The 25,925-nt window shown below is 39.9% G+C and overlaps 1 protein-coding gene across 14 annotated transcripts in view; it reads left to right on the forward strand.

Moving 5' to 3' along the window:
• The window catches only part of ESRRG (estrogen related receptor gamma), a 478,583-nt gene that overhangs the window by 188,060 nt on the left and 264,598 nt on the right, over window positions 1–25,925 (forward strand). For 3 of the 14 annotated variants that reach the window (XM_081854814.1, XM_081854806.1, XM_081854810.1), the window contains exon 4: window positions 25,197–25,225. The exons of the other annotated variants lie outside the window; for them this stretch is intronic. The gene's annotated coding sequence lies outside the window, so the exon portion shown is untranslated. The remainder of the gene's footprint in view (window positions 1–25,196; window positions 25,226–25,925) is intronic. 14 annotated transcript variants of the gene reach the window in all.

The following is a 25,925-nucleotide window of genomic DNA, read 5'->3' on the forward strand; positions in this document are numbered from 1 at the left end:
GGTGCTGCACCTTTTGTCCTTGCTGCTGTGTCGTGTAGTTATAGCTTTCTCCCTGTCCCTTTTTGTTCCTCCTGGGGCCTATTAGTGCAGCCAGCATTTTAGGATAGCACAAGACTTTTCACAATTATTATTAGTTTCATTAGTATTTTTAGTCAGGGGTCTCACTGACTTGCCTCTTACATTGTGGCCCTCTGCTGATGCTGAACTAGGCACCTGGTTGGGAATATCTTAGAATCATGTAGCTGCCCTTCTAGGTCTTTTCCCACCAATGTACCCTGTAAGAAGTCTCCTCCCCTCCTTTTCAGGCTGCCCTGCCCATTTCCTGCTCTACTGTCCCTCTTTCATCCTGGAGTCCATATCAGCATTTTTGTTCTCCTGTGTCTAGGCTGAAACACACACACACACACACACACACACACACACACACAGAGAGAGAGAGTTAGAATTATGTTTTGATATAATTAAGACTTTGGCACTTCAGTAGGACACTAATTGAGGCTACTCCAGTTCTTGTTCTCTACTGCAGAGAGTATCTAATGCACACATAAAGAGGTACATGTAAAGAAGAACATTGAAAAAGGGTTTCTCCTCTGCTCTCTGGTGGTCTTTCTCACTCTCCTTTTTTGTGTGGCTTCAAGAAATATTAATAGCTGTAAAGTTTGCTAGTAAGTGAGTCTATAGAATACACTCAAACAATGTGAATGACAAAATTAGGATAGCATTCATGTTCTGTAATTAAAGCTACACAGATAAAAAGGATATACTTTGCCAGGCTTCATTTGGAAGGAAGGGGGGCAGATGGAGGGGACGGGGCAAAAGAGAAATATAGCCAAAGGGACCCTTATTTCCAATGTATTCTGTTCACCATCAGTAGAAATGGCATTAATTCAGGTACCCAATTACTGTAATGTGGTTCAGAGCACCTCAATAGGTGTTTCAATCTCAAGCCAGGACTAACATTTGTAATCCTTTAAATGCACTTAAGAAATTGATGTTACAGCCCCACAATCTGTTAGGGGCCTTGCTTCCTGGCTGATTGCAAAGTATCCCACCATTAATTGGATCATCAGAATGTGATCCGCGTCTCGGTCCTCGGATTATGTAAGACTGACTTTGCTCTGACGCGATGAACCAGAGACTTCTTTTGCTGGATATTTTGACCCTTAATGTAGATAAGTGGTATTTTTCATCAATCTTAGCTTGCATTAAAAAAAGGGAAATGTCAATTCAATGTGGGGCATTTAACTTAATTCAACATCTTTTAATTTAATACCTTGGAAAAGTTAGTCTGTCTCCGACCTGCCTTACACTTCTGCTGATGGAATATTTTGTAAAACACTGCTGAAAATACATAGTCTTCCTCTAATAAAATCAAGTTCTGAAAATCTCTGCACTCTTAGGGTATGTGAGGGGAGACAGGGCTTCAAATGTGCAGTAATTATAATGGAGTTACTTTTGCTGTTACAGACTTAATTCCTGAATAGTTTATATCTTTGTCTGATGGAAATAAATGTGATAGTTTAAATTCAATTTGTCCTTGTTCCTTGTTCTGCTTTCACTGTGGGCTCTATATTTCTGAGCAAGCTATTGTGAATGCTAACATGGTTATTTGATCCAGACACAGTGTATTAGAACTGAGAAGATGAACTGTTCATTCTTGCTGTGTTGCTTGATTTTCGAGGGGTGGTGGTGGGACCCTGTAATCGAACTTTATTTTTACCCTGCATTGTGCCCAGAAACCAACAGGCATAACCAAGACCTGAAGCTTATGTAAACTTTTCTGAGAGCAAACCCCATGGAAAATAATGGGGCTTACTTCTTAGTATGTATTGGGTTGTGCTACATGTTGCATTGAAAGTAAGAGAGTTGTGGTTCATTTAAAACCCTGTGAAAGCCAATGCATATAGTGGCTCCTAATTATTGATTTTTGCTGGATTGTGCCCTCTTTTGGAAAGGGAGATAATATAATGTGTAATGGTTACAACAATTATTTGGTTGAGAAAACTATTTAGGACAGATTCTAAGCACTGAAGAGTAATAGCCCTCTCTTGCTGTATCTCTGCAATAGTTAATGTAGTTAATCCATAATGATGTTTAAGAACACCAGTGTCTTTTCTAATGATATTCAATACATAAATGTCCTATGAATTATAAATGTATCAAAAATTTGCATCTTCATCTCGATTCCCCTCACAGCCCATGCATACTGTGAGCACGCGTATAAAGGGATTGATTCAGGAGAAGAAAGGAAACTGTGAGAGACTCCAATAGTCTGTATCGCTATTACATCTTTATCCTGTCTGTTCTCGAAGGTTTCCTGTACTCTGTCACTCTGCTTGAAGTGTGTGTAGTCCTTTAACCTTATTTTCATTTCACAGACAGTTGAAAATGTACCTCTGTGTCCATATTTTGGGCCATAGGTGAAGTACATTCTAGAATATGGTTGTTGTGTTGCATCCTGCTACTAACTGAATGTCATTGGCAGCACTGACTGTGAATTAATTAATTAATTAATTAATATGTCTGCTTGGTTGTTCTAAATAATGTTACATTTTTAAAGATTTTTTTTTTGTATTTTGTGCTCTGGAGACCCTGAGTAAAAGACAGGTTATGAATATCAGAAATAAATAAATAAATAAATAAATAAATAAATAAATAAGCAAGCAAGCAAGCAAGCAAGCAAGAAAGAAAGACTCATTTTCTGGCAATGAGTGGTAGTCAGGGAATATTTCAGTCCTTTGCTTTCACTTTATATGTACCTCATTAAGCTAAATTCTGACTTAATGTAATGTGGTGTGGTCTGACTTTGTCCAGTCTCTGAAAAAATATAGAAGGCTTTGGCCATAGGTTAGTTAAGAAGTTGGTTAAATAGTTCTGGCCACCAAACTATGCACCAATAAATGTTAAGTTATTGAAGAGGATAAATATTTTGATAGACCTAAGAAGAACTTCTATCCATTATTTCCCCTCTTTCAGCACACACACATACACTTATTTGACAAAAACACCAGCAATAGACCCTTGAAGTGCAAGTCCCCTGTATGTTTCTGTCTCTGTTCCTTGGCAGAGTAAACTGTTTTAAGAACAACAATGGATCTCTTGCAGTGTTAGACAAATACAGAGAGAGTTAGACAATCTGTTTAATTGGAGTCTTGAATGACACTGGTCTTCTGTCGCATCCCCAGGTGGATGGGCTTGACTTGTGTGTTTTACTTTAAGAACACTACAAGGTTGGGAAATAGTTGAGTTCATAGTGAGGCAGATATATTGGTTCCCAGTCTTTTGAAGACAAATGGAATCTCATCCATCGTGCATTTGCCAGTGTACTGGTGCTGTGTTTCAGAGTGCTTTGGGTTAGGATTTCAGTTTGCCCTTCCTTCTTAATGGGGTCCCTTGGTGATGAGTGCCATCCAAGCACAGGATGGATGAGATGCCCTAAGGACCTGCATCAGGCTTACCTTTTAAGTAGGGCCTTGCTGAACTGTGAACTGAGGTTCCCTTGAACTGCTGCATGAGGATATGAAACCGACTTACAAGTAGTAGAAAAAGAAGGAAGCAATATGGTATACAATAGCATGTATCATTTAGAGCAGTATTCAGTGGCAGTTGAAATGATATTCCTTGCAGTGGTGTCTTAAATTTTTCTGTAAGTCTCATTTTCCTTTGTTCTGTCTCTCTCCAAGTGGGACAGGTAGAGAAAAATGGTTGGTATGTCAGTTCTGGTAAGTGTCAAAAGGCAAGCTTGCAGCTGAATTAATTTAATTCTTCTAATGACCAGCAGGTTGCCTCCTTGTCAGGAAAAGGCTCCTGAATTTGAAAATTAGTAATGGCACATAACAGCTAATATTTTATAATTTTAGTGTGTGATCAATATATTTTGATACTGTAGTCAATACTGAATAGATTACTATAATACCATTTATGTGTGGCTGTCCTGGAAGACTGGGACTTGTCACAGCACACTACTTTTGAGAGTTTGATGCAGATGAGCATGTGCTGTTTATAGTTTGGTAATTTGTGTTCGGTGGTTGAATTACTGATTTATTTTGTGTTTGCCTTTATATTTCTAAGTTGATTTGAACAGCTCCTTTGTGGAGTGTGGGGGTAGGGATGTAAATTGTTTAAATAAATAATATTAAATGACTTCTGGTCATGGTTCAAGGTACAGGTAATAACCTAAAAAGCTCTGCATGTTTAGGGCTACTTGAAGTACTAAGGTGTCTTGTCCCTTATGAAAACTCTTACCTTTTGAGATTGGCTGATAGAATCCTCCTCCTTTCTCTGCCCTCCCTTGCTTGGAAGGTACAGTCCAGAAGGAGTAATTATCTGTGACAGCACCTTTTTAAAATGGAATTTTCTGACCTGGCCCATACTGTATTCTTTCAGGAAAGCAATTAAGGCCTACTTATTTTATCTGGTGTGTTGTACTAGGTTATCTCCATAATAGCTGGTAATGATTTGGGGCTCATTTAACCTGCTTTGTTTTAGTTTGGATATGTGAGTGTTCTGCAAATATCTGACAACTAAAGATTTTTCAGTAGCAGTTCCATTCATTTAACAATCAAACCAATGGAATTGTCAGCGTCTGAGGTTAAGTTTTGACATCAGGATCCAAATTGCAAACTTTTAAAATATGATGTTATGGCATTTTGAAATTTTGCAGAATTTCATTTTAGCCTTATGCCAATTACTATGCTTTTTTGTTTTTTAAAAAATCTCATCTGCATAGTTGGTCACCTCTGTGTGTAGCTGAGCAGACCAATTTCGCAATACCTAAGTGGTTTGTATAGCTCAGTGCTCTTTTTCATGTAGGCGGATGAGAGTCATGAATGAACTACTTCTAAATGATGAAAAGGATATGAGGAGTGTCTTGTTAGCACTTTCTCTCAGCCTATTTCTTTCATAAGTTTCTGTGAAGAGTATAGCTGAGTTAAGGATTGGTAATGTGTTTCATTTATTTTTACTTCTCACTAGTAACCTTTCACCTTCACTTAGTTTCACATCACCCTACCATCACAAGACTAGCCCCTTAAAAGGGGGTTATTTTGTCAGAGCCTGCATGTCATGAAATAAGTATAAACAGGTTAACCCAAGATATGAAATAAAGGACAAGCTTGACCCCCTTGGTGTTTCCATGCTTTCTAAAGTCCTTTTAACATTTTAGCCATCCTAAATCTACTGACCCTATTAAAAAGCTGCATTTTAAATGGCTACAGAGGCTTTACTGACCTTGTTACCACCTTTGTAAGGAGCATGTGCACCCACAGCTATTAAACAAAATTAATTCCTGCAGTTTTAAATTGTTACTCTTGCTAAGGACAATTCACTTGCTCTCCAGTGATCCCAGGTCATCATTCTATGTGCTGGAAGATGCCACTAGGGTTCATGGCTCAGGCACGTCTTCACTCTGAGTGTGCTTTCTCAAATGCTGTCCAAAATTTAATTTCTTCTGCCTTTCTCCTCCCGCCTCCCCCACCAGTTCTTTGAGGTGTAGTTGCTTGATAGCTCTGTGGGCTTACTGGAGCAGCCCCACTATTCCTCACCCCACCCCGGTTTAAGGCTATTCTGTCCTAACATAGTGCTTCCTTCCCCAATCTGATAGCTATTTTGGACCAGATATTTCAGATTAAACTCTCATCAGAGAGCCAGTGTGGTGTAGTGGTTAAGAGCAGTAGACTCGTAATCTGGGCAACCGGGTTCGCGTCTCCACTCCTCCACATGCAGCTGCTGGGCTGCCTTTGGGCCAGTCACACTTCTCTGAAGTCTCTCAGCCCCAGTCACCTCACAGAGTGTTTGTTGTGGGGGAGGAAGGGAAAGGAGAATGTTAGCGGCTTTGAGACTCCTTCGAGTAGTGATAAAGTGGGATATGAAATCCAAACTCTTCTTCTTCTTCTTCTTCTTCTTCTTCTTCTTCTTCTTCTTCATCAGCCCTAACCAGTGTGATCAATGGTCAATATGATATTATACTGTCATTTATTAGTCTCCTTACATCAAAAATGCCCCAAAGTGTAACAAACCAAAATATAAAACAGATACAGTATCTATACATTTCATAAAAACCAAAGAACAATTGCTGAAATTTGCTGTGCATTTAATTCACAGCATTTCAACACACCCACAAACCCCACAACCTTAACATGGTCAATAAATAGCTGTAGATGGGAGTTGCAGCATTTGGAGGACCCCACATTGAGGAAGGATGGCAGATATCAGACAGGACATGAATTCAGGCAGAATGCAACAGCTCTGGTATTGCCTCTTTTTATGCCAAAGGCATGCCTAATGCAATTCTGTATATGGTTAACCAGTTATACTGTATACCTTTTAAATGTATGTTGTTTACTTGTCTGTGCAACTTTTCTCAATCTGCATTTTGTATTATCACATGTGCACTGTTTTCAAACGGTTTCTGTGTGTTGGTATATGTTTTTTATCTGGGATCATCCTTCTCAGTTGTCCCTCCTTCTTCCATTGCCTTTGTCTCAGGCACTCAGACTAATCCCAGCCATCCGCTGGCTCTCATTTTGGGATAATAGCCACTCTCCTTTGCTGTTGTCTTGTCATGTTTGATTCGGCAGCACAAAGACTTTAAATTAGCCCAAATGTTTCCATGCTGGGCTTACTCTGCTGCCGCTACCAGTTGTAGATCCACTGAACCACTTGATGCTGAAATTGATGATTGCTCAGAATGGGTAAGAAATTGTTGGTCACTGCCAGGAAGATTCATTCACACCAGGCCCCTTTAAGCAACATAAGAGGGAAGGAGGGAGATATTTCCTTCTTTTTCCTAATGCCTAGCTGTTGGCTGTATTGTCCTTCTACCAGGTTCCCGCTGAGTGATTACAGACTTGCTAGGCTGGGTCCTTCCTCTGATTTCAGAAAGCAAAAACAGAGAGGGAGGAAAAATCCATGAAAGAGATGCAGTCTGCAGTTAAACTCAGTGAGTTACAGGTTTTAGTTTTTAACCCACTAGTGAAGATACATTAATTTCATTCTTGCTTTTTGTTCCCACCATATTGAAACTTGCTCAGCAATTATTCTTAACTAGTAAAGAGGACTTCCGGAGGCGGCGCGAAGGGTAATGGCTGCCCTTTCCTAACCGGGAAGGGAGCTCCGCTTGAAAACGGGTCGTCCGCTACGGCGAAGCGGAGACCCACAACGGAAAACCGCAGGCGGCAGAAGCCTGCGGTCGTGGGACCCAGCGGGCGCCAGGAGCGGCCCCCAAAACGTTGAAGGAACCCCGTAAGGGGCTCCGGATCGTGGAGGAGGCTGCGGCGCTGAGGGTCGTTCCGCAATCGGCGGAGTGAAGCCGCGTAGCTGTTGCCGGTGAGCGCTGACCTTTCTTCCTGGATTTGGCACTTTGGAAAGCAGCAACCCGTGAGTAATAAGGACTTTTAAACAATTTAAAGATCAAAAGCTGCAGAATTTGGCTGAAAGCGGAGGACGAAAAAAAAGGAAGTCCGTCTTCCGCTGTCACTAAACTTCAAAGCAAAGAGCAGGAGGAGTGGAGGCAGTGAATGAACTTTTAACAAATTGGATCTGAGCATTCATTGAATCTTTTTTAATGCAAAAAAGGACTGTAAGCATTGGATTTATGTTTTGATTTGGATGGTGGAATCTTCCTCTGTTGAACTTACAATTTAAAGAAGAAACCCAGGTGCTGGAACTGCCTGGCAACAGTAGCAGTCAGTCTGCAGACTTAAATACTTTGAAACATAAATTGGGAAAAAATCTGAGGGGTTTGGACTTTGTTACTTTGAAACATCATTAGAAGTACCAGCAAGCACTGTTTGAGACATTGTGTTTTTGTAACACCAACTCTGCTGAAAATCTAACATTTGAAGGTTTTTGGACATTAACTTTATTTTCTCTGTGAATTGCACTAACTGATTCCTTCCTGAAAGACATTTTAAGCTCCCCCTAGAGGCTTTTGGACTTTACAGCAGTGACATTGTTTTACTTTCCATTTCCCAGCCTCCTGGCTGACTGTTACCATCTGGGCCGTCTCTTTCTCATGGGAACAACTCAGCCTGACCTTGACTTTTAGATAAATTTGGAATGAGTGGCGCAAAGAAAAAGGAGTCTAAAGAAAAAGAACAAAGACCAAGAACTAGACAAACAACCTTAGCCTCAACTTTACAGCAACGCAGATCGTCTGTGCCTATTTTGCTTTCTGAGGAAGAAACCGCTTCACTGCCACGTGCAGGGGAAGGAGAAACAGAGGAATTACAACTGGAAGATATGGCCTCAGGAACAGCTGCTTCTATCTTAGAAAAAATCTATGAAAAATTGGAATCTTTGGACAAGAAAGTGGAATCTTTGGATAAAAAGGCCGATGAACAAACATTTAAAATAGATCAAAACACAGAAAGTTTAAATAGACTAACTGGACAAGTGGCACAGAACGCCCAAACAATTGCAGAATTGAAGGAGGCTACAAGGGAGAACAGGAAATTGGCTGAAGACACTAGCCAAAGACTTGGAAAGCTAGAAAAAGAGGTGAGACCACTCAACAAACAAGTAGGTGAACATCAGACCTACCTTTCGATGATTGAATTGAAAAATAGGGAGACTAATTTAAGGATAAGGCTGGTACCGGAAGTGGAAGAAGATAACTTGGCTGAGTTTCTGACCAAAATATTTTCCAAGCACTGGAATTTAGAGGAGAAAGACTTCAAGATTATATCAGCTTTCAGACTCGGAAGATTGACAAAAAAAGACAAACCCAGAGACTGCTTGATAACACTGAGATCAAAGGAGGAGAGGGACAAGATTTTGGGCCTACACTACGGGAAGTCACTGGACATTTTGGACAAAAGGATTGAAATTTACAAGGACATTCCTAAACAGCTTTTGGATCTGAGATCTGAATATTTGGAACTAGCAAGACTGCTGAGGAGCAACTCCATCATTTTTAGGTGGGACTTTCCGCAAGGACTATCTTTTACTTTTAGAGGGAGGAAGAATAAAATTAGAACACTGGAAGACAGAGATAAGTTTCTGAACCAGCACGGAGAAGACCTTCATAAAGGACTTGGATTACCTTCGGGGCCTGGAGCACCAGAGGCACCTGCACCCTTGGATCCTGAAGATCCAGCGAATAAGGTACCACCCCCAGAAAAATAACCAGATTTATTCAGGATGTCTCTGCAACTTTTGAGCTGGAATATAAATGGCTGTAACATTCCGGAAAAAAGGAGGAAACTTTTTCATATATTAAAAAAGGAACAATTGGACATTATCTGTCTGCAAGAAACACATGTGACTAGGCTCCACAGAAAAGTGTTGATAAACAAAAGACTTGGCCAGGAATTTATATCTTCAGACATAGTGAAGAAGAGAGGGGTGGTGATATATGCAAAAGAGAGCCTTTCACCTAAATTTCTATTCAAAGATGAACATGGCAGAATTTTGGCAATTGAAATACAACATCAAGGAGAAAAAATTTTGTTATTAGGAATTTATGCACCAAATGATGGGAAATCGGAATTCTATAAGAAGTTGCATGAGAGCATGCTGGAATATCTGGACTATGATAACATCATTATGATGGGAGATATGAATGGGATTGTATCAACTAACATGGATAAGTCACAAAGCCAAAAAGTTACTAAAGATGGCAGACTACCAAAGACTTTTTTCGAAATGACAGACAATATGGATTGGATTGATATATGGAGAACCAAGAACCCCCTGGGAAAAGAAGGAACATTCTTCTCTGAAGCCCAGCTGACTTGGACAAGAATCGACCAAATATGGATTACTAGAGGTCTGGCACCTAAGGTCAGGAAAGTGGAAATCTGCCCAAAGACCTGCTCCGACCATAACGCTTTGAAAATGGATATGACACTATTACCAACTGGCTCCTTTAGATGGAAGATGAATGACAACTTGTTCAGAGATCAGGAGATCATTAAGAAGGCCCAAAAAGTTTTAAAGGACTATTTTGAGATAAATTTGAACACTTCGGTGGAAAAGAGAATAATTTGGGACGCAAGCAAAGCCGTGATGAGAGGGTTCTTGATACAACAGAATGCTATAAAGAAAAGAACACAAAATGAAAAGAAAGAAAAGATTTTGGAGAAAATTAAAGAATTAGAGAAGAAGTTAAGAATAAATCCGAAATCACAGCTGATTTTGAGAGAAATTAAACTTCATCAGGCACAATATTCTAAACTGATAAACCAGGAAATAGAATGGAAGATTAAATCAATGAAACAAAAAACGTGGTTTATTTTACTGGCTTTTATTAGCTAAAACAAGTTGTCTTTCAAAATTTTAGCAAAAGTTAGAAGGAGAACTAGAAGAATTTCTGGTACATTTGCTTTAATTCACACTGGAGAGTTTTGTAATAAGCACTAGATGCCTGCAGGCATGTCAGAAACTACATGATGTTGGATGGATAAGGATATATGGGCTTGCGCTCAACACAGCAGTAAGTACGTAAGTGTCCTGTCAGCGCAAGGATTCCTGGTTGCACAGTGGAACTTCTCTGCCTTTCCTTTCCCTCACATGCTCTGCATCCTCCTCAAATCTGCTCTGGGGGCTTGGGAAAACCCCAGAACAGATTTAGGGGATTCACTGGTGGAGGAGAGGGGGGGGTGTCCCACCGCGCAAATGGGATCCTTGCACTGACAGACTCTTGCTGCGATGCATAAAAGCCCATATTATTTAAATGTATCTAGAAATATAATTGAATGAGAACCTTTCCTTGTGTCCATGAATCTTCTTCAATTTGTCATTTTTACGGTAACTTTAATACTATAACATTATTGATGGAATTTTGTGCATCCAAGAATTAAGGTACTTGTTCACTAGGGGTTAATTCTAAGTAAACATGCATAGGATTGTGTTGTAGCACCCTCATATTGAAATATTCTTCACAAACTAAGCAACAGTTCAATTCATGGGATCTATATTTTATGTAAGTTTCTTATTGGATCCATATCAATATGTTTTATAATAGTAAAGGAAAATCTAGGGAAATTGGCATAGTGGCAGGAGTGAATTCCTGATGCTTTTCAGAGTAGTAACTTAATCTCTGTGACTGTGCTTTCCAGCAGAGTTTGATTTGTTTTGATAAAACATAGGGTGAGTCAATCTGCAAATGTATCCGGTTTATGCTCTACATACAAATGAAGTACCAAATTAGTTTTCCAGTGCTCAATCACAGATGTGAGACGCTTAATGGGATCATCATGTCTTTACTACATGAGGAGACATTTCAAACAAGCAGAAATATGGTGCAGTCCTGCTTTCAGAGTGCTTATGGAAAATTTGACCACTTGCCCCTGTCCTATGTTTTCAAAAAACCTCCTTGAACATTGAAAGTTACTGTTTCCAGGAGCAGGATTTGCTAAAAACCCTTCTCCCTGCTATAACTCTATTCAGGGGAGTTTTAACTGGCAATCCAGCAACAGAAGTTGCACAGTTCAAAAAGAACTGTACCAAATGTTATTTCTTCTTATTAGAACTGGCACTTTGTTGCTAAAAACAAGTGTGAGTAGATACAGTGGTACCTCGGGTCACAGACGCTTCAGGTTACAGACTCCGCTAACCCAGATATAGTATACCTTGGGTTAAGAACTTTGCTTCAGGATGAGAACAGAAATTGTGCGGCGGCGGCGGCGGCACAGTGGCGGTGGGAGGCCCCATTAGCTAAAGTGGTACCTCAGGTTAAGAACGGACCTCTGGAATGAATTAAGTTCTTAACCCAAGGTACCACTGTATTGGATTATATTTGACTGGAGTATGAGACAGAGATATAAGAAAATGTGTGTAGCCTCTGGAAGAAATTGTAGGACCAGTATGCCACAATTTCTTTTGGATTTGTAGGCAAGTTGTGAGGTTCAGGGTCATTTCAAATGGTGAAGGGTCTAGATCAAGGGTGCTAACCTGTGTCCCTCCAGAGGTTAACCTGTTTTATTCCAACTCTCATCAGCCTCCACCATCATGATTAATAGTAAAGGATAATGGGAGTTGTAGTCCAGCAACAAGAGGAAGGTCACAGGTGAACATCCCTGGTCTGGATTGTGTGGTTTTGCTGTTTGGTCCATGTGTAACTGTGGTACTTGATGCAGGTGAACTGATGGAGAGTTAAAATGTACAAGACTGCCTTAATAATGGTCTGCAAGCTTCATGGTTTGTGGGGAAGCATGAACAGCTATGTATGATGTCCAACCCAATCAAACAAAGTCACAGTCTTGGTGTGTTCCTGACTTTACATCTGGAAAACAAAGTTGAATGTTTGTCTTCAGTTCTCATTGAGTGACAAGATTATGAACTTTTCTTTGAGATTCAGATATGGTTATTGCCATCTGTGTTTTCATGACCTTGAAACTAGACCACTATTCTAGCACACTTAAAGTGCGACTAACATGGCTCCTTACTTAGGACTATGTTAGAATGTGCAAGTGGTGCAGAACCAAATATCAGTCAATCTAACAACATAGGATGTAGCACAAAGCGTGAGCCACCCGCCAACTAAGTGGCAGCTTCTCTGTGTTGGATTCTCAGGAATATGTTACACCAGTATTCCATTATCTGCACTTCATCTCAGATACCATTAAAAGCACTAACTATGCCTTAAATAGCTTGGGCTTTGTATGTCTGCAAAGAACACTCCGGGTAAACTTGGCTGTAGAGAAGTATATAGGTTACAGGAAGCTGACCCATATTCATAATAGTGGCAGCAATATGTCTTTTGCCACAATCAAAAAGTTACTTATGTGGATAGGGAAAGGCATCTGACTGTGGCTACCTTTTAACACAGGGGTTGGCAAAGTTTTTGTGGCTTGGGCTGGTTCATGGACGCCGCGGTGAGCCAGAGTGTGTGAACGCACACGCATGCACAAACACTATTTCTGGTGCTCCTTCCAGTGTGAAGGAGGTGTGTGCAGCTTCCCATTGGCTTCAGGAGCTTCCTGCAGCCAATGGGAACCCGGCCAACATTGCGGAAGGTGGTCCCCACTCTGCTCCGCGCCGCTTTAGAGTGGCACATGGGAGCCAACCAAGCGGGCAGCAGGGGTCCATGGGCCGGTTAAACGACCCCCATGGGCCTTAGGTTGCCGACTCCTGTTTTAACACAATGAAGGTTGGATAGACAGCATCCATGCTCAGAATTGCACTCTGCAGCTAATTTGGATCCATATCCAATTAATACCTGCAGTTTCTGACCCACTCTGATATGTCCATGGATCTCCTTAGCTGTATCAGGCTGTTAGTCACTTATGAAAGTGGATCCCACTGGGTGGCAAGATTACTAGCCAGGAGCATTTCTCTCTCACTCTTTCTGAAATAAGCACAGAAAAATCATGATGATGTTGATAAAACCCACACCTCACTAATCAGCAACCAATGTCTATTATTAAACAATTGTAATGTGTTTGAATTCTGAGTGTATTTTAGCTAATTCACTTAACATTTCCATTTCTTTAATTTTCAGTTTTATTCTGAATTTAATTTACCGAGTATTATTTTATGCTAATCCACAATGTGTTAGTAACAAAATAATCCCAACCTTGATGATATGTTTCCAATCAGAACTCTTTTCCGCACACCAGGGAAGCATCTTTGCCTTTTTTACAAAATCTAATAAGAATGTCATTTATAAAATTACCCTGTTTGAAAGAACACAAACTGCAGCCTAATATAGATCACAGTGGAAAATGATTCAAAATTACACAAGAGGGGCCCCCTTTCTTTTTCTTCCCCTCCCCTCCTTAGTTCAGCTGTCTTATGAAATGTGCAAAGTTTATCATAGCATTTTAGTTTACAGTTGCTAATCATCCCTTTGTGTATTTCATTGGTATGTTATTTATAGCCTGCTGTAAAAGGGTATTTTACAGTATTCTGCTTCTGTGCTGCTTCTGCTGAAATTCCCACACAGTGTAACGTTGCCTTTAAAGAATTATGTGTGGGTGACACGCACAAACACATACACAATTATGTGTCTGTGTATAAATGAACCTCCGTATCTGTACCATATTTATGAATAGCTACAAATTTGTCATTGCAAATTGCCTTTGGTGGAGATTCTGACTGCGTGAATCATCAAAATAGAGTCCAAGTGAAGCTTTGCAGCTAAAATCCTGCTTCCACCATTGTCGAAGGTACAGGGTCACACACTGTCATCACACACTGTCATAAACAAGACTTAACTAGAAGTCCTTGCCTCATAATGCTTCCTAAGCCTGCCTATGAAAAGACAGACAGAACTAGAAGCCTCCTGTTTCCCCCTAATAAATTCCGTTTTGAACCCACTTGTTAGTCGAGCGTTGTTCACACTAACTACAGAAAGGGCCCTCTGTCTCGGGCATAAATTACTCTTATGTGCCACTGTCTCTGAGCAGCCCCCCAGTTATGGATTGCTTTGTTCTCAACTTGACAGGAACATAATTAGAACTGTTGATGAAATCTACCAAATTGTTCCTCCGTGGCCTCAATGGTCAGGAAATTTGGCTGAGTCGTATTTGTCACCGACGTAAAGGCTCTAAACACTTCATATTAACTATGTTATTAATGTGCCCTCTAATCTGTCCATGAATTGGTAACACTTGAAGCGAGCTGTGTGCTAATAGCACCTTGTGATAAATACATTGTAATGCTCTTTAAAAGTTTCTAGACAGTGAAAACATGGTAATAAAAAAAAAGTGAAGCCTTCTGTGGTGTCGAGTCTCTCTTTTTTAATCACATTTCTTTCGTATTTTGAGACTTCCTTTTCTGAGCTCGCTGAAAACTTTGGCAATTCTTTGCTTGAGCATCCCAGAGGAAATGAGTGATGTGGCCATAACAAACCCTGACAAAATATTTACAGTCTTTCTAGTGCAATGCATACTGAATATGACTGGAGAAAAAATGCATTCTTAAAAGAGAATAATTTGTTTTGAGTGCAAAAAGTCTAAAACAGAGAGTGAAATCCAGAGCTGACATTCTGCTGGTGGAACAGCTTTTGCTCAAGCAGGGGCAACCAGAGACATTCTGCCTCTGATAACTGAAGATTGTATACATCCATCATAGAATCATAGAACTGTAGAGTTGGAAGGGACCCTAAAGATCATCTTGTCCAACCCCTTGCAATACAGGAATGGAACCTACAACCTTAGTGTTATCATCATCATGATCTAATCAAATGAACTATAACTGTGATGACAACTGGTAGCCATTGATAGCCTTACATTCCATGAGCTTATACAAATATGAGGAACAGGAGAAGTTTTGGGATGAGAGACAGGCAGTGTACTAATATTTTTTCTTAGAACCAACCCTCTTTTTCTGATTGTAAATTGTTTTAACTGGTGTTCATCATTTTACGTGGTTGTAACCTTTGGGTGAAAGTCTTCTATGTCATAGCTGCCATAGCTCAGAAATCAGTCATTTGAATCATAGTACTATTTTTTTCTCACTCGTTAATTTGAATGAATGTATGTGTTTATGAAAGACTATAGCTTTAAACGAGCACAGCAGCAATATTCATCAAAGCTAATTATGAGCCTCTACACGTGTGTGTGTGTGTGTGTGTGTGTAGGGAGGGGGTGGCTCTCCAGAACTAAACTGCAATGCATAGGACTAGGAGATCGTGTGTGTGTGTGTGTGTGTGTGTGTGTGTGTGTGTAGGGAGGGGGTGGCTCTCCAGAACTAAACTGCAATGCATAGGACTAGGAGATCGTGTGTGTGTGTGTGTGTGTGTGTGTGTGTGTATGTATACATCATCTACATATGGTGATTATAATATCATTGAGAAGAGATTTGAGATTTACAAAAGTAAGATTTGAATCTCCTTTAACTGCAGGAGACATTAACTGAGAAGGAACTGCAAATGTTATTTAATAGGGAAAAAAACCTGCATCAATTAATAGACCAGGACTGGTGAACTTGCAGACTAAGAGTCATATGTACTCTTGACCTAATTTAACATGGGTGAAGGTAACCAAGGAGGGATGGAGGGAGGGTGGGAGTGGGGAAGTCAAAGTGGATAGACTAAAGGAAGTAAGAGGTGGGAATAATTCTCTGTGAGCCATCGGTTCAGACCTCTGGCAATAGTGATCTTTCCCAGTGGCGGACCTTGGGGTCTCCAATTTCAGCAGCGTGCTTTGCGATGCCAAAATTTGGTGGCCTCTGCCTTTCACGCTCCATTCTAAATAATCGTTGTAGTGCTCCAAGGCTCTGCACCCAGTGCAACCGAACCAGTCGTGCTCCCCTACACCCGCCTCTGGCTTTTCCTGGTAACCCACCAAGCAGGGAGGAATAAAGAATGGGGCAGGGGGTAGGATGTCACACAGAGAGACACAGAGCGGGGGGAATGGCCCTGCCTACCATGGGCTCTCTGCCCACGCATTGATGCCTCCAGCCTTGTTTTCTGTTGTCACGTGGCCCCTAACAGATTACTTATAATGAAATGTGGCCCTGAAAAGAAATCCTGTCTCTATTCTTGAATAGACATTGGATGAGGGACTCTATCACACACTTGGTGTAGTTGGAGCAAGAGCCTAAAATATAAGACAGTTTCATAAGCTGATATAAAGAGAGATGCTGCCTTCAGACCTGTACATGACCTCCTAAGTTACTGTGAGTTGGAAAATTACGAAATTCTTCTTAACCATAAAATAAATAGTGGTGGTTTCTGCCTAAATATGTAAACTACTATGCTAGGGGTTTCCATATATAAGCTGTTAGGCAGAGATTAACCTGTGGTCCTCTAGCTGTTGCTGTACCAGAACTCTCTGACCATTGGCAATGCTGGCTGGGATAGATGGGAGTTTAACAATATCTGGAGGGCCACAGGTTAGCCACTCTCGTTATAAGAAATAGACAGCCCTGGTAGCATATTGCTTAGAATGATACCTAAAGTACAAAAAAGTAATTTATTATAGCTGTATTACAAGAAACCAAGTAAATTGCTTTTCACTTCTTCAGTATCTTTCTATTATTTCCTTTTAACTGAAAGGCAAATGAAACAAAAGTGCAAGGCATGCGGCCTTACGATAATGTTAGTGTCTGATTGATCATCATCAGTATATGACTACAACATTGGCTGAGATTCTAGGCTTAAATTATCTTGACTTTTCTCAGTGAGAATAGGAAATGTTTCCTGTTAGGTTATATAATGCTTCAGAGGCTATTCTAGGTCCACCCATATATCTTCCTTTCATTCTTTCTTTAAAAACCAAAAGCAGATGCAAATCTTGAGCAGAGGGACAGTAATGGTGGATAGGGAAAATGGCTGCGCAGTCCTTTCACATACAACTGGTCTTTCTCCTTGCTAAATATTGCCCCCAGAGACTACATTTCCACCTGCAGGAGAAGATATGGATACGCAAGTCTCTTCTCTGCAAGGTGGAAAGCAGCTTAGGGGAGAATAACGGCCAGGAGAAAAGGGAGAAGCAGCTTCATCCTCTCCTGCACTGGTTCTCTGCTTAGATTGAAGCCTCTGCAAATGCTTAGTTTTTAGTTTTTAAAGGCATGCAACTTAGCCTCACATGTAATTTGGTTCTATACAGTGGCGTAGCGTGGGTTGTCAGCACTCGGGGCAAGGCAAGTAATTTGCGCCCCCTAACCCGTGCATTTGCGCCCCCTAACCTGTGGATTTGCGCCCCCTAACCCTACTCCTGACCCTAACCCCCAGATGTTGCGCCCGGTGCGGCCGGCCCCCCCTGCACCCCCCACGCTACGCCACTGGTTCTATAGTCTAATTTTCGTGTCTCTTTGTAAAAATACTGGTACTGTATGTTCTCAAGCCAGCCTGGAATTGCTTTCTTCTGCATAGCAAATAATTAAGGCACGAGTAGAAATCCACTTGTGCAATTTTGATCAAGTCTGATGACATATGGCCATTGTTGAAAGAGTAAAGGCTAAAGCTTCCTAGTGCCTTGGTGTCTGTTACAGGAAGTAAACATAGGATACAGTCTGCTTGTGCAAAGCAACCCATAGATGTCAACTTTCAGATCAGCAGCCTCACCTGTCCCGGGGACAGTCTACGGGATATGTAAGAATCGGGATAGCAGTGGGAAGCAGTGGGAAACAGCGCTGGAATAAGGGAATTTCCCGCAAAAAAAGGGAAGGTTGACAGCTATGAAAGCAACCTGTAATATTTCCTAGTTCTTCCAGGAAGGTTGGAGGTAACTTCCATCACATATGCTAATATTTTCCTCTTTCTCTGACATGTTGCCAACATTTGTCATATTTTTGTCTATATATTTCAAAGTGTTGTAGACCAGTGTGCCAGTAATTTACATGAAACTTTCACCGATAGTAATTATAGTGAAATATTTGCTCAAAATCAGTGAACTTTTTGGTCACTTGTTTTGTATACTTTAGTTGCCAGAGATCACATTCTCTTTCAAGGTGGTTTCTCTGATGTATCTGAAACTGCACCCAGTGATTAGTTTTTCATCTTATTAGGAATCATTTCCCATTTAACATATATTAGAGAAAGTAAGCTTTTCTGATTGCTGCCTGATAGTGTTGGGGCAAGTACAGTGGTACCTCAGGTTACATACGCTTCAGGTTACAGACGCTTCAGGCTAACCCAGAAATATTACCTCGGGTTAAGAACTTTGCTTCAGGATGAGAACAGAAATTGTGCTCCAGCAGTGCGGCGGCAGCGGGAGGCCCCATTAGCTAAAGTGGTGCTTCAGGTTAAGAGCAGTTTCAGGTTAACAATAGACCTCCAGAATGAATTAAGTTCTTAACCCGAGGTACCACTGTATAGAAAGTAATTCTGCCTGCAGCAGCTCTTCCCGTTCATCCTTTGAACTCAATATAATCAGACTGTCTAATATGGCCAGCCCTGTCTGCTTTCTCCCACTACAACTTTGTTTTCATAGCTAAGCTTTTAGCTCAACATGGCAGTTTAAGTAAGGTTGTTCTTTTTTTAAAGTAAGGTTGTGGTGAGCACTGGATCATCCCATATAACAGAGTCTGTTTGATTTTATTTTGCAATTCAAAAATATATTCAAGGGTGGCCAAAATTCAGATCTATTTTACCAGCAAAACCCAGGAATTTATGCTGAGAGGTCAATGGACTTTTGCTGGTGTAAAAATGCAGGCTGTGATGAAAATTAAACCCATTAATTTGGTTAATATGAGCTCTCTCACAGCAACAGTTGCATAGAGCATATGCTCCTAGATGCTCATGTTTGAAATGATGATTCACAGTTAATCGTTATGAGAAATAGCTTACCACTTCATAAACTCTAGGAAAGACTGTTTTCTTTTTCAAACATTTAAATTACTCAGCCATTTTATGCATTAAACCCAATTATAACTAATAGTATTTCAGAGAATTTAAAAAGCCATTTCTTGCACGATAAGTACTTAGCACATTTTATCACATGGCAGTGGGACCCACTCTGTACCACAGCATCTAAAAATAGATGAAGAATTGAAACTCAGCAAGACTGTTAGATTGCAATCCTCTGCATGCTTGGTTGAAGTAATGGGACTTTCAGGTGATCATGGATAGGATCAGGCTGCACATTAAATGTGCAGATACTTCCTTAAACTGAAAATACCTTAAAGGCATGGTGAATAACAATATATTGCCATAGATATGGTGAATTAAACTATTGGATAGTCATGCCATTTCTAATTTTAGAAACATAGAGTTGGAGCATGACATTAAAAAGAGCAACCACTTTTCTGGAAACATAAGTTTGGATCCTGTAGTTTGGATCACTTACATAGTGATCCTGCCAGCAGAAGTGGGAAGGAGACCTTCACCTTCACTGGATTTTCCTCCCCCAAAAAACCATTCTGAGATCCCCTAGACCAGTATGCGAGAGAAGAAAGAGCTGCTGAGGGAATTGACAAAAATGGTCTTTCCCATTTCTGCCAGCAGGATCCTCCATAAGGTCAGTCAGAAATTTGCATGACAAAATTATTAGATTAATGATGATGATGGAGTAAGCAGGGAAAGTGCTTCTGAGAGCATTGCATTTAATTTGCATGACTAGGAACATGCTTATATTAGCCATTGTCATGCAGATCGGTAGAATGATACACTGGTAAAAATATGGCATTAATGAGTCTGCAACATTAATGAAATTATGCAGCCATCTGAGTTGTCTTGTCAAGTTTTTTATATTCAAAAATAGGACCCATCACCATGATGGTGAAGTGGTGTTTTGCAGTTGATCATTGTCAGTGGTTCAATGCATTCATATTGTTATCTATGAGATCTGCAAGCTTTACAGCAAATTCAACAGGAGTGTGGTTGATGCTCTGAACATGTGCTTGACAACTGACAAGACTCAGGAGGACAAGATGCCTTTGTTGATTTCCACTTAAATGTGGCTCCATAAATGGGACACAACTTTGATTATCCATAGTTCTTATAGAAAGCAAGTAAAGAACTGGAAGTTTTCAGAATGTAGTACTTTGACCTCATTTTTATTTCCTCACTGTCATCCCAATTTCTTCTCTATGTAAAATAGCTTGAAACATCAACAGTTGTGTGAGAGAGTGGAGTATTACATAGATTCATTATTAAATAGCAGAGAAATTAGAGAATTTGCCTTGGATTTTTGTTATAGGGTTATCTATATGTAAAGTCACGTGGTCCTTGGGTTCTGGGTTAATGCCACATTAGACTGCAGCCGCAGATCATGTTTCTGCATGCTTCCCCTATAAATATTCCTTCTGCAAAAAACAGGTACATTGGTGAGAAGTCTAGGTCGGAACATTTCTCGCTGATGGACCAGTTTCTCCAAGGAGGGATCATGTTAAAAAGGGGAGTATTCAAAAACAAGATCACCGCTGCAATTTGAAGTAGTAGAGTCTATGACCACATAATCTTGCTGAACGTGTAGGTTGGCTCTAAGGGCTGAACTACTGTACATTTTACATGGAGATGTAATGTGCTACAAAAAAACCCATAGTTTTTAAAATGAAAAGCATCTTTGGGAGAGTTCAGTTTTGGTACGTAGATAGAAGGCTTTCCCATTTGTGTTTTTCTCATTGCAATTCTTTCCACTCTCCAGCTGCGAAGGAAGATTCCAGATGTGTATTCGCCTTTGCAAATGTATGTCTGGAAACCCACACCATCATGGGGAAAACCAGTTTGGGTAAAGTGTTGTGGTGGAAAGCTAGTAGGTGGGGGGAAAGTTACACACACACTCCCTACTACACCATCTTTCCTCCAAATCACTCTCTTCTGAAGTGGTTGTGGCAAATGATTTCAAACTGATATGTTAAAGTCATATGAGAAGTATGTAATATCACAGGCAGTGATGTCCGAATTGTCCCCAAGATCATTGAATTAAAGTTGTCAGCGACTAAGATTTGCCAAGTAAAGTCATACTTATCAATAGCTCCTCTTGTTAGATATTCAAAGTTCAAGTGCTTGTTTGCTTTAGTTAAGTGCTCTGAAGTGCTTCAAAAGGCATTGGCCCTATTATATAAACAAATAGAGAAACTGTTAATTGCTGCTGCCCGTTTAGAGTGACGTGCCTAATATGAATTGTTTAGCGGAGGTCTGCAGTACGTTAGCTGTAGTCTTGGGGAACCATAGCTTTAAAAATTCTTCAAGTAATGAAGCTAGCTTGTAGCCCAGGTATTTGCTCAGGGATAAAACACTGGAGAAGACTGGAAAAATAAATAGGATAAATACTTTTATGCCATTCCTGTTAAATGTTTTTATTTATTATTTCTTTATCCCACATTGTCTAAGACTGATTCACAGAGGCCATTTTCTTTTTCATGCAAATGGTTTTGACTACTTCTTCATATATATTCACATGGACAACACAGTATGTGAATTGGCTGTTCATGATTGAAGCAGAAGACAGTTTCCAAGATGGTGGTGACACTTTTTTCAAGTACCTGAAATCATGTAAATTGCTGCTAGCTTTATCTGTGATTTTTCGTTTCCCTTGTTATGTTGCCTGTGTGAAAGTTTCCCTGGCTACATGCACAGAGACACAAATGTGTTATGTGACCCGCTTCTAATATTTCATGTGATATTCTTGCTTAACCTGCTGGTGTTCATTACTTGTACTCTTAAGACCGTCATCTCTGCAAGGTAGAACGCAATGGAGATATGAACTATTAACACTACATAGAATTTGATCACTCAACACATTTTTGTATCTATGTCGACAAGCCTGACCATCTTCAGGTAACATAACAAATGAACTGGTCTAGGAGGCTATGGTGCTTTTAGGATATTAGTCTAGTTGATTCAAGAGGTATCTTCCAGTTCTGGAAATCTATTATGTATAAGTGTACAAAACAAGTATATTGCTCATTCTTTCCTGCAAGATCAGAGGATATTTTTGTAGCCGATTTTTCTCATGCACGTTATGAGTAATTTTGATTGAAGTCAACACAGCTGAACCTTAAGGTGAATGCACTTGGGCTCCTACAAGGATTTTATTATCAGAAGATTTGAGGTCTGATGAACAGCTTATAAGGATCTTTGCTATTTCCTTTTACAGTGTCAGTCGTAGTATTTGGAGCAGCTTGAAAAATCAAGTTTCATAAGGTCTGATGGTAAAGTACTCCATCAGAGATTATGCTGATCCAAATAGAGTGAGAAAGTGTGTTAGCCATGGAGCAAAAATACATACCAAATCGGCAGCAAACCACTTTGAATGGCAAGAACTGTGAGTGTAAGGAGTTAACCTCAGCCCTTGCAGCCAGAATTAGATAATTTGGCATCCATTCCTGGATGAGATCAGTTATTGGAAGCCTGATATGCATATGGTTTTCTTTTATGTGATTCAAATACTGCATGCAAGTCCCAGAATGGAGTTGCAAGACAATAAATTAGCCCTATAGCTAATCTAAACGCCATTTCTAAAAAAAGAAGCATGACGAATCTTATAAATAGTTAGACATTACTTAGCTTGAAACTACTTTTGTCAAATCTGATCAGTGCCAAAAAGTCACCTTTCTAAACATTAGCTGGGGGATTAATCAGGAATGACAAAAATGTACTTTCGTCACAGGAAACAGAGTAATCCTTTAAAATTCAATAGAAGAAGCTGAATGGGTCCAAGGCCTTTGATTGCCCCCAAGCAGCTGCATTACATATTTCATGAGGTGGGTGGACCCAGTGTCCCTTGCAGTCAGCTGCAGCAGCAGATGTGATAGTTCTGTAGCACCAGAATTCTTATAGCCATGCAGGTTCATGGCTTCCAAGTGGATAAAGTTGTCCAGCATCAGTGGCAGCCTCAGGATGCTGCTATCCACTCAACATCCATGCACCTACATGTTCATCCACTGGGCTCCTGCTTCAATTTTGTAAAGCCACTCCTGCTTCAATTTTGTAAAGCCCTACAATGACAGTGTTGGATCTCCTCCACCATTCAGTAGCACTTAGCAGTGACCTTTGGAATTTGAAAGCAAACCACTGCACAAACCACCACTGCCTGGGTTATCGCCAAGCATGCAGGCCATAACTCTGGAATGTTAGCTTCTGTCCTAGTGCAGGGGCCTTCCTGTCCATAGTCCAAGAGAGACTCTAGTATGAACTGTGGTAGCAAGAAACTTCCCTTTAGCCCAAGATTTGATGACTTTATGTTTTCTTGGAAAAGTATTACTACTTTGTGCAAAGTGCTTTACATTTGTCACAGCAATTTTTGAGATGGGGAACAGATTCAAGTTTCTGCTTTGCCTGTTTTAACGGCAAAATATTAGATATCACTTCAGATCTGTATCCTAAACTTTTCAGCCTTACAACATTTCCTCCATTTTAAGTTTGGCTTTTGGGAAGGGCTGCAACCTGCAAGTGGTTTTCCCCCTTCCGTATCTGTTGCTATGTAGATGGAGCTGGGAACTGGCATGCCCTGTGCAAGAGTTTCACCCCCTAAAACAAGGATGGGGAACCTGCAGCCCTCCAGATGCTGTTGGATTAACATTCCAAGCAGCTCCAGCAAACGTGGCCAGTGGTCAGGGATGTGTAAACTGTAGTCCAACAACTTCTGGAGAACTACAAGTTCTCCATTCCTGCTCTAAACGGTTTTCAGCAACTGCTGAGGCCTCACCCAATGACAAAGAATGGTTTGATCATTGCCACTACCTGTTTGTGAGTTGTAAAAGTCCACACACACTGTTCCAAACAGTTTCTAACATTTCTTTTGGGTTTTTTGTTACCAGTAGATTCCAGAATAACCAACAAGTTTCCTAAATGTTCACTGAATTTATGTGAGCTGAGCAGGCCATTAGTTCCCTGGTACTGAATGCACTTCTAGTTGACTGCAGAAACCACTAAACACTGATAGATTTTAATTCATTTTGAGAATTAGACAGTGCAGTATGTATCTTTTGAAAATTGAATGAGGAAGACTAGTATGAGGACCTCTCTGTCATTCCTCATTTCAGGTCCATAGCAACTGTATTTTTTATGCCACAGTAAATATCACTTTCTTTGCTGTGTTTACATCCACACTGGCATTTGCTGTGTTAGCATTATTAGCGTATGCATCTGAGTTTTCTCAGCCATTCTTCAGTAGGTCACTATCCCTTCTCTAAAAAATACATCGAAAATCACATGTATCTGGAAAGATATGCATGATCTTAAAGATCTAATACCAAATACATTTCCCTTCCAATTTATTTGCAAAAAAAGGTGAATGTAAAATTTAAAACATTGCACATTGCATAGGCTTCCCAATAATTTGGGGAAATAAGGAAGTGTAATATCTCCTTTCCAAAAAATAAAATAAAATAAGTCTTTTAAAATTTTGTATGAATAAATACATTTCTTTTAACACTTTTGTTGTTTTAAAAAGCTATTTTTTATCTGAGGTGTGAGAAGATGTGCTAACCTTGTCATCGTGAGTGCAGCAGAGCAGAAATGATAACTGTATATACATTTTTATTTTATTTTTTTACAAAAATCGAGTGCGATTGTGTGTGAGAGGAGAGAGAAGGGTAAGGGGGAGGGATGGAGAGAGAGACAACTTATTTAAATCCTGAATACAGTCAGACCTCATATGCATTGTTAAAAAAAAGCCCTAAAGAATTGCATATGGATTAGGGGGATGAATATTCTATTATTTCAGGCTGTTCTGCTGATCTTCTTATTGTGACTTTGCGCTTCAGAAATCTGCCAGGAATTTGGCTTTGCCGTACTAGGCAGTAATTTTAAATGTGTATCAAGCACTTGATAGTGTATGATTTGCGTGCTGTTGCATTCCCATTTCCTAAATTTTCCACCAATTTATTACTTTTTTCATACTGTTTTAATATTTCAGGATGATGAATATATACAGCATCATTAAAGGTAAATAAAAAATGCATGAAATTAAAAAATGGAATATTAGATGTTTCTTTTCTGTAATCCCTAGGTCCAATAGAAATGAAATGTCTCTGTTCTGTCAAGTAATCCCTAAACATGATTATGGACGTTGTAGTTTCCGCATAGCCCACGTAATATTTGTATCATATAAGCCTATTTATGTAAGGTTTGAGTAAAAATTGTTATTAGAAGACCCATAAACCTATTTTACAATTCAGAAAGATATGCTTGCCTCTTAATCTCCCAACTTTTATTATTTTCCTGGAGCTGACAGCAATGTGTCTTTAATTAATTTTTCAGAACGTTGTTACATCATCTTTTGGGTACTTTCAGGATGATTTAGTTATTTAGTTTGAAATGTCTATTTTAAGATGCAGGATTTAAGCCAAGCAGCTCACCCAGTCGTGTTGTTTCTCCTTAACTCTCAGCTGGTGGGACACACAGCTTTTTATGGGTATTTTCCTATCCCTTGCCCCCCCCCCCTTTAAAGCCTGTTTTAAACTCAAATGTGGTATGGGAGAAACACAGATTTTCTACCACTACCAATTTTAGGATAAAATATCAAGGGAATCGACAAAGGCTCTTGTAGCACCTTTAAAGAAGAAAATATTTATTATGTGGCATAAATTTTGTGGCATATAATCTGCTTTATCATACGCTTCTAGTTCAAAAAAGCTTGTGCCAT

Source organism: Podarcis erhardii (assembly GCF_964252035.2).
Source record: "Podarcis erhardii genome assembly, chromosome: 3".
Classification (NCBI taxonomy): domain Eukaryota; kingdom Metazoa; phylum Chordata; class Lepidosauria; order Squamata; family Lacertidae; genus Podarcis; species Podarcis erhardii.